This window comes from Parasteatoda tepidariorum, chromosome 6, assembly GCF_043381705.1.
Source record: "Parasteatoda tepidariorum isolate YZ-2023 chromosome 6, CAS_Ptep_4.0, whole genome shotgun sequence".
Lineage (NCBI taxonomy): Eukaryota > Metazoa > Arthropoda > Arachnida > Araneae > Theridiidae > Parasteatoda > Parasteatoda tepidariorum.
The window spans coordinates 49336751-49346543 of NC_092209.1; the positions used below are offsets into that span (position 1 = coordinate 49336751).

At 33.0% G+C, this 9793-nt stretch overlaps 1 long non-coding RNA gene across 1 annotated transcript in view; it reads left to right on the forward strand.

The window, feature by feature from the left end:
* Positions 1–8817: 8817 nt before the first annotated feature.
* The window catches only part of LOC139425759 (uncharacterized), a 2739-nt gene continuing 1763 nt past the window's right edge, over positions 8818–9793 (forward strand). The window contains exon 1 of the long non-coding RNA XR_011636906.1: positions 8818–8952. This is a non-coding gene — a long non-coding RNA (uncharacterized lncRNA). The remainder of the gene's footprint in view (positions 8953–9793) is intronic.

Sequence of the window (9793 nt, forward strand, 5' to 3'; positions counted from 1 at the left end):
TACGGGAAAAACACCTTTTGTGGGGATGAAAAGGAAGGGGGATGAATTTCATGAAAAGTGAAATCGAGCGTCGGACAGGGTCATGAGTATTTTCATTGAAGAATATGACTCCATTTTTTAAAGTAAGCGAGCATGCGGTAGGATTTATTTTCCCCCGTTCTCATCATCAGATCTTAATCATTTTTTTTTAAATGATTGATAAAAAATTTTTTAGTGATCATCTCCTCCTTAAAAAGGCCTACATCTTTGCCGTCTTTCTATTTTATTAGAATTCAATTTTATAGTTCGAAATTTCTCACTCTATCAAAGCTAAAACATTGATTATATGAAAATTTCAATAATATACATATTATTGTCAAACGATAATGAATCAGAACAGTTGAAAATCAAGAAAAATTGTTGAAGGTCGAAACAATAACTTTCAGCCTTAAAATAATTCTTTATTATTATTATTATTATTGTTATTATTATTATAGCAATAAGGTAAAATGTTAAACAATGTAATATTGTGCCCTCAAGTATAAAAACGATTCATTTATGCAATAAAGTTTCCCTTACAACCTTTCTTAACGAAGTTTACACCGAATCTTCACAATTTTATTCAACGTGCACAAATAATTTTAACAGCAGTTTTAACAACTAATTGAGCTAACTACAACGTTGAAGATTAATTCTCTAGTAACAAAATAATTTTTCAATACCTAATGGAAAAATATTGTTTAACTAAAATTTAAAAAAGAAAAAAAAATGGCACTTAAGGTAACTGCTATTATAATAAACAGGCGACACTCAGGGATTTATCTATGAAAGGGTATGATGCACGTATTTTAAACCTTTAAATGACTGTTACAAATTTCAAACTTTTTTTTATACTTCTGTGTAACGGTTAGATTGTCCACCTTCTGCCAGAGAAGTCCTGGGTTCAAATCCCAGCGGGGACGATTGAATTTGCATTTAATTTTCTTTTCAAAAAGTTCAACAGTAAGGCTAGTTTGTCCCAATACTTGATACAGGAGTACCCTTTTATTTAATTTTATAACCGTGGTTAAACGGCCAACCGGATTTTGGGTTTACGACTACTAACGCTCAACTCTGTAATTTTAAACCTTGTAATTTTAAACCCAATCCAAAAGACAAGGGAACTCCTGGATCAAGTATTGGGAGAAATTTGTCTTCCTGGAGGACCTGACGGCAATGGGACTCTAACCCATGATCCGTCTACCACTGAGAATATTTTTCGTCAGCACTCTGGTCGATGCGAGCCGGGTGCAGAATTCGTATCAACCAGCCATTGCTGGGAATCGAACCCGGTTCACCTCATTACAGGAGTACGCTTGTCGTCTGGATTGGGTTAAAAATTACAAGGTCACGGAGTTGAACATTGATTGTCGTAAACTCAGAGTGCAATCGGTTTTTTAAAGCCGGTAATAAAATAATATAAAATAAAATACTTTGATTTATTTTACTTGTTTTGAACATATTTTATGTTACATATTTTTAAAATGTATAAAGAAAACTTTATTTTAATTTTGCTAATGTTACATGATTATCACATTAATCCTTATTTTTCTGTTTTGTTATCATGTTAACTGACTTACTAAAATAAAATAATTGCGATCCCAAATTCGTTTCCCCTTTTCAGGTAATTAAATTTTGCTTTTTATTTTTCGCTTACATATGCTTAGTTCTACATCTCAATTGGTATGCGCGCTACTTAAATTGAAAAAAAAGTAATCTGTTATAACTTTCTTCAATTATTAAAAAGTATTGTTGGGACTTTTGTTACCTATTTCTTTCTTTTTTAAAAAACTTTATCTAGTGTTTAATGTTCTTCATTTGGATTTCATATTACAGTTTCAGCTATTCAATTGTTTTATTAAACACTTTAGTTTGAATTGAATGTAAGGTTAAATAAAGTATCGGAATCAACTGCTTTGCACCAAGCGAATATAGTATTACGAAATTGCTGGCAAGTTATCAAAGAATGCTATATGCAGAGATGCCAACTGCTCCGGACACGCCATAATACTTCTAAAAAACGGTAAATAACTACAAGCTAAAATTTTTAAATATTTGACTAATTTTGCTTACTTTTTAAAAGGTATAGCAAGACTTAACCATAACAAAGTGGCGAATTATATAAGCCTACAAATTATTTAGAAATAGTGGTGGATAAAAACCTAATAAATTGAATTTATTTATCCAAGAATCACAATTAATAAACTACCACTCGAAAATATTTATTCGCTGTCCGAAGAAAGTTGGCATACCTGTATATGGCGCAAAAAAAGAAAAAAGTGTAAATATTACAGAAGCTCATCAGGCTTCAGTTTTTGCCTAAACGAGGCAAATTCTCTGAGGGAATTAAATATTTTAAGTAATGTGTCGTGAGGGTACTAAATTATTAAAATGACTCAAAAAGCTAATGATATTAACAGTCATCACAAAATTCGGTAGAAATAGCGGGGTCATAACTTAAAGGACGATCGAATTATTGAGTTACACTAAATGAAGAGTGGATAATTATAAATCCTAAAATTCTGTAATTTGTCATATTAATAAAAACTTAATAGTAACAGATAACATATTAAATAAATAGTATTCTTAAGCGAGCAATTACTTCTTCACCAGGCTACCTTTTTAAATTTTCAATTATCCACTCTTCAAAGGGTCAATGAATCAATTAAGCTCCTTTTTAAACCTTTGAAGAAATGTCTAAGGGAAATATGAAGTACTGAAAACATTTAACAATGACTCAAAAAGCAAACGTTATTAACAGTCATCAATAAAGACATTCGGTTAAACAATAATGACCACATTTAAGCCTAAGAATTGCGATGATATCACGTCTCGCATTTCTCAACTATTCAAAAGCCCAGCAGCAAATATTTCTTCGCTCTAAATGTCTGTTTGTACGCCATCTTGTAGCATTACTTAGTCTGATAAAAGGTCCTTTCCCACCTGGTACAAAAGGGGATTCTGGGATATTAGAAAAGACATCAATGCTACGTCACGTTCTTGAATCATTCTGGAACATCAAGCTTCTGGCTACTATTCTATTGTTACAAGTTTCGAACTTTTTTTTCTTCTCTTTTCAGTATTTCTTGACGCCATTACGTAATTTTTTGCTTCTAATACCACAACTCAATCTGATAAAAAGGAGCAAGTTTAAAAAATAAAAATTACTGATAAGAAGTTTGAAGAATGTGCTTTCACATCAAAATATCGGTACAAAAGATAATATTGGAGTATTGATTTTAAATATAAAACGAAGCAGACGAAAGGCTGACTTGAAATCGAATTTCTGTATTTTTTCTTCCGAGAAAAAATAAGACATACTAAAAGTTCGATTGCATACTTATTAAGAAAAAAATATAAAATTAAATTCATTTATATACGTAAATACTCTTTCTTTTCCCTCTAAATTTATTTGTACAAGTTAAAAATGCTTTATTCTTCTTTTTTAATTTTAGATCGTGAAAGAAACTAATGTCAGTTTAGGTTTCAAAAGAAATTAGCTACAAGACATATCAATAATAAAAATTACGAACCAAAACTAGAAATTCAAACTGCTTTTTCTCTGGCTTGCATAAATGTGCAAACATCTGTATGATTTCGAAAGCCTTGACAAGTTGAAGTCAAATAATACAATTTCCTGAAACACCAAAGAAGGTGCAAACAAAGATTATGACAATAATTGAACTCGCAACTTTCATGCTCTCTAATGTTCAGGCAAATCTTTTGTTGCTTATTTACGTCGCACCAGGACTGCACAATGGCCTATTGGAGATGGTCTGAGAAACATCCCTGTGAATGATCCGAAGACATGCCATCACAATTTTGATCCTCTGTAGAGGGGATGGCACCCCCGCTTCGGTATCCCAACGACCTGCAAGCGAAGTCGAGCACTTTACGGTAGAACAGTTTAACGAGGACCAATACCGCACACCCTCGGTCCCTACGCAGACTGATCCAAGTGGTCACCCACCCGCACACTGACCGTGGCCAGTGATGCTTGACTTCGGTGATTTGCTGGGAACCGTGTCTTAACGACCAGTCCACTGCGGGACCTGAGGATGATCCGCAGACATGCCATCACAATTTTGATCTCTTGCAGAGGGAATGGCTCCCCCAGCTTTAGTAGCTCAATGACCTGCGCGTGAAGTCTAGCACTTCACGGTAGAACAGTTTAACGAGGACCGATACCGAGCAACCTCGGTTCCTTCGCAGCCTGATCAAAGTGGTTCCCCACCCGCACACTGACCTCATCCAGCGATACTTGACTTCGGTGTTCTACTGGGAGCCGCTTCTTAACGATCAGTCAATCCACTGTGGGCCAGGGAAATCTTCAAATAAGTATTTAATAGGATAATATGTACTCAAATTTAATTGGACTTAACGACACAAGGAAAGTGTCTCAAATTGTAACAGGAATCAAACCATAACTACTTCCACGAATCCATTAAATTCGAGTCAATTCTCAAATCAAGACTTGTATAATTAATTGATAAACTACTTTGAAAAAACTCGTCAAAATGAAAAACATTACATGGGCAGAAGAAGATACATGGCGATTAGCTGATGATTGGAGGAAATGTCTATGGTTACAATTAGAATCGAACCCGTTACTTATCTTATGTTCCAGAACACAGATTTCCAATTCATATATGTTCGATGCCTGTAATCGAAAACCTCCACCTAGTGGCGACCCGCTTAATATCCAAGTTGATATCCAGAACATTTGTTCGAGGGGGTGGGGGCTGTTATGATCTTGATCAGAATTGGCCAAATTTCATCAAGTTAGAAAGAATGGAACTGCTGTGGCTCAGAGGATAGAACGTTCGACTTCCTATGAAATGACTTAGGTTCAAATCCCAACGGGGGTTGGTTGACACTAATTCTGTTACCGGTTCGTATCGACCGCAATGAAGTAAGATATCCTCAGTGGTAGACAGATCATGGGTTAGAATCCTTTTGCTTCCGGGCTTCCTCTCCAATTATCGCAATTGAGAATTTCCTCTCCATATATCGCAAATGCAGGTTAATTCCATCATAAAGTTCACCACAAAGGCTCGTTCATTCCAATGACTGAAACAAAGGCCGGGATAGCCTCCTTGGTAGGGCGTTGGGCCCATGTCCAGGTGTTCGTGGGTTCGATCCTCGCCGGTCAAAGACTCCCCGTGTAGTAAATGGTGACTGATGCACGTTAAATCTGTCGAGACGCTAAGTCCTCCATGTTCCCATAAGAAATCAATACCACTGGAGGTACTGATCTAGGAGTTTCCTTGTCTTCTGGATTGGTTCAAAATTACAAGGTTACGAAGTTGAACATAAGTAGTCGTAAACCGAAAATTGGGTCGGTTGTTCAACGACAGATATAAAATGATTGATACTTGAGTTCCCCTGTCTTCCGGGTTTGGTACAAAATTACAAGGCTACGAAGTAGAACAATGATAGTCGTACACTCAGAATTGAGTCAACTGTTCAATGCCGGTTATAATATTAAATAAAAAATCTACAAATAAAATAATAATGTAAAATAATAATAATGTAAACGCTATAGGATTTCTGCAAAGATAAACAGTAATAAAAAAATTTAAGTTATAAATTTAGTATGTTTATGAAAAAAATTTTTTTCCCTTTTTTAAAAATCAAATGGAGCTCAACTGTTTAAATAACGATTTTAAAATAGTTTACCAACTAAGGCATTATTTTTTTTTCTTAAGGTAGGATTTACCAATGAATTTTATTCCGGAGTTCAGCCTTGTGAACAAATCATTCCATTTTGGTACATTATAATTAAAATTATAAGAATTACTTCTAATAATCAAAGTACTACTACATCTTTTATTTTTATTTTCTAAGTTAAACGATTATTTATGAAAATCAAGTGATAAATTGAACGAGCAATAAAAATTTTATGCATGTTTCTAAGAATGTTTATTGCAATTAACATGCGGAAATACCAAGTTCACTTCCTTAATTCATTTCTTAACAAATAATAAAAAATCTACCCCTACATAATGCAGGCTGCAAATGCACCATTTTTTAGCTGTCAGCAATACTATATGACGTCATATAGACTACTATTGTTAAACTGAGGTTAAGTAGAGATTAAGAGCATCAGTTAGTATAAAAAAAAAATTATGTTTCGGAGCCCTATTAAAACCTTGTTTCCTGATATGGTCGGTATAAGCAAAAAGTAGGTTAATATCTTAAACCTTGCATTTGAAATTAAGATTATATTATTGTCTATTTTAATAATCCGAATATTATTTACAAGGGAAAGTTAATTAATGTTCAAATTTATGAAATGTTTAAAAAATTTGTTGTCAATGGTGTTTTAAAAACTTGGTTTACTCTAGCTATCAGTTAATACCTTTATCCTTAGATGTATGAAAATCTTTTTTTTTTTTTTTTTTTTTTTTTTTTTTTTTTTTGCAAAAAGCAACTTTGTTGTTAATTTTTGTTTTACGGTTATTTAATTGTAAAGCAAGATTTTTAATGAACAGGAAAACGCAGATGTTTACTAATTATTGCGATATTTGTATTCGGTCTGGAAGTAAGTATAAATGAAACGCAATGTATTACTCTGGCAATATTAAAATACATAGTTACAAATATTTCTCAAAACTTTAAATTTTGAAGAAAAAAAAATTGAAAAAGAAATTCTTTCATTTCTTTTAATGCTCGTAAAATCATTAATAATAATAATTTACCAACTTATAACTTACAAAAAAATATCTTAATTTCAAGACAAAAGAAAGCACATTGAAAAGACATATACTTATAAAAATTGAAATCCATATTTTAAGTTAATTTATTTTGCCAACCAGGTGGCCGAGTGGTTAGCGTGTCTGACTGAGGAGCCATTGGCCGCGGTTTCGAATACCTGCTCAGGGCATGGATGTTTCTTTCTCTCTCTGTGTTCTATGTCCTTTCCTCTTTGTGTGAATGTGACCCGCCCTATAAACGGGTTTGTGGTTGTGTGACGTGGGCGACGCTGCTCCACCGCCTTGGCTTCGCCACAGGTGCCCACTGGGTAACGAGAAGAGAGTAGCAGTTCCGGCATTCCTGTGGCCAATGGGACAAACCCCAAGTGCCCACCATTAAAAAAAAAAAAAAGTTAATATATTTTGTATAAACGTAAAGAGAAATTATTTAATTGCGAGAAAAAAAATATGTAATTCTAATAAAATATTTTTAATTTTTGTCCTTACGTGCATATAATATTAAATTTTATAAGTGATCCTTTAGTATTTTAAAATATTAGGTAGGTACTTTATTTACGTTGCATTAGAGCTGCACAGTGAGCTTTAGGCGATGGTTTGGAAAGCATCGATGAGGATGATCCGAAGACATGCTGACACAATGGAGACATCACAATTTTTGATCCTCTGCACTGGGGATTTCATTTGCGAGGCCCCTTTCTCAATTTAGACATATATTTGAAGGGGAAGGAAATCTTCAGATCTTTGTACCCATGGTACTGTTCAGCGACCGACCGCACTACGTGTACCGCATGTACTCGCTGAGTCTTAGCAGAGTCGAGGATCGAACTTTAACCCTTCCGGGAGGGAATCTAATTCTCTAATCACGGCTCTTCAAAGCTTAAGAATTTCATTATTATATTTGCTGGAAAATCTTAATAATAGTTTTATAAGTTTTCTTAGAAAATATTATATTTAATTTTTCATAATGCAAATTATCACCAATACCAATGTATACTTTTAAACTAATTGTATACCAATGTATACTTTGAAAATCCCAATAAAATAATGAAATAAAAAAAATAAAACGTTCTAAATGTTTCATAAACATTATTAAGAAATTAAGTAGGGAAAGTTATTAAGTGGGATTAAAAACATCAAATTCAATTTGATTACTGTATGAAACTAACAAGTGTTTCTAATATTTGAATTTCAACTTCTCTTATTTTTCACCAGCATTTAAAGAATTTTTTTTCTGTTTAATCTTGCTGCCATAATATTAATAATTTTTTTAAACGTGTATAGATTTATTGATTTGATAAACGTGTATCATAAATATTGATTTGATAGTTCCAATGTATATATTTTTTGACAAGGTTCTAAAATCATGAAATACAGTAAAAGGCTGTTTAATAACAAGCATATTCTTAATAGTTGTGAAGTCAGAACGGTCAAGCGAGTTTTCTTTTAAGAACTTCGCATAGAACTTCTATATTTCAGCATGGCCTCAACCTTAATTTCATAAATAATTTTAAAAATATAATAAAAATTTTTTTATTTACAAATCAGAAAATACGTGTAGTGTGGCTCAGGGGATAAAGTGTTCGCCTCCCCACGATGGCTGGTAGATACGAATTCCGCACCCGGCTTGCACAATCTGCAGTGCTGACCTAAAATATTCTCAGTGGTAGAAGGATCATGGGTTAGAGTCCCCTTGCCGTCAGTCTAACCGTGGGAAGTTTTCCTTTCCATGCATCACAAAAGTTGGTTAATTCCATCAAAAAGTAGTCCACGAAGGCAAAATTTCTCAAAATACTTGTTTCAGGAGTTCCCTTGTCTTCTGGATTAGGTTCAAAATTACAAGGCTACAGAGTTCAACATTGGTAGTAGTAAACAAAAAATTGGGTCGGCTGTTCAACGACGGTTATGCAATAAAATAATATACATGATCTACACTGTAAAAAATCTCAGTTAATGTTTATCCAATACTTGGTGCAAAGTTTCCAATTGCACCATAAATTGGATAAATAAAAAAAATATTTTATCTAGGTTGCACTATAAATTGGAAAATATGATCAAGAAATGCGTTTATGGCGCAATCGATTGCACCAAACTTTCGTACTGTGACAGGCACGTGACCGACAACTTATTTTGTAGCTGTTGACAAGATGGACGATTTTGTTGTTGAAGCTTGCAATCATGTCATACAAGTTGTCTTTGAAATTGTCAATTTCTTTTGAAGGTAAGTAAACTTTTCTTAATTATTTGCATTAATTACAGTTCATTTCTTTCATATCAACTTTAAAAATTTTGTTGTCTGTTCTGAAAGTGCTAGCTTCATATTTCTTCTAGGAAACTGTATTCGTTGCATGAATAATTAAATATTTTAAAATCTACATTAGCTCTTTTTCAGTAAATAAGAAGATACAACGATTTTAAGTGCACAGAAAGTGCATTTACAGTTTATTTGGATAAAGGAGCATAGCTTTCTGCCAAATTTACTGACGGTGAAAATTTTCACTTGTAACAGGCATGTTCCTTCACTGGGAATAACAGTAATGTTTGAAATATGATTTTACATGACAGTAATTTTGCTATATAGATATGACATGATAAGTAATTCTGCTATATAGATGACAACCGAAATTTTGTTAAAAATTGTATGAATAATTCCTGAAATAATTTCAGTTCAAAATGTTAATTTAATAGCTAAATTTATGAAAACATTATAATTTATATTTATTAATGGGGGGTGTAGTTACATCAAATGTTAGGCAACTTAATAAACTATGTTTACAAATCGAAAACTAATTAAATATAATCATAAAAATTTGAATAGAACATTTTTTCGCTGGCTTTTGCACCAAGAACTCCTAATATGCTATCATTATAGGATAGCAACGTGATTATATAATTTATAAAAACGACTTTACAATGTTAGAATTTAGAAGCAAGCTCCTCAACAAAAAACAGAGTTAAACAGAAACGATACTCAATTTCTTCAGAAGCTTGAGAGGGAAATCCCTCAAGATATGTTGCAAATTTTTAAAGCAGCATTGACTGAAGAGTCTAATATCGAAAAT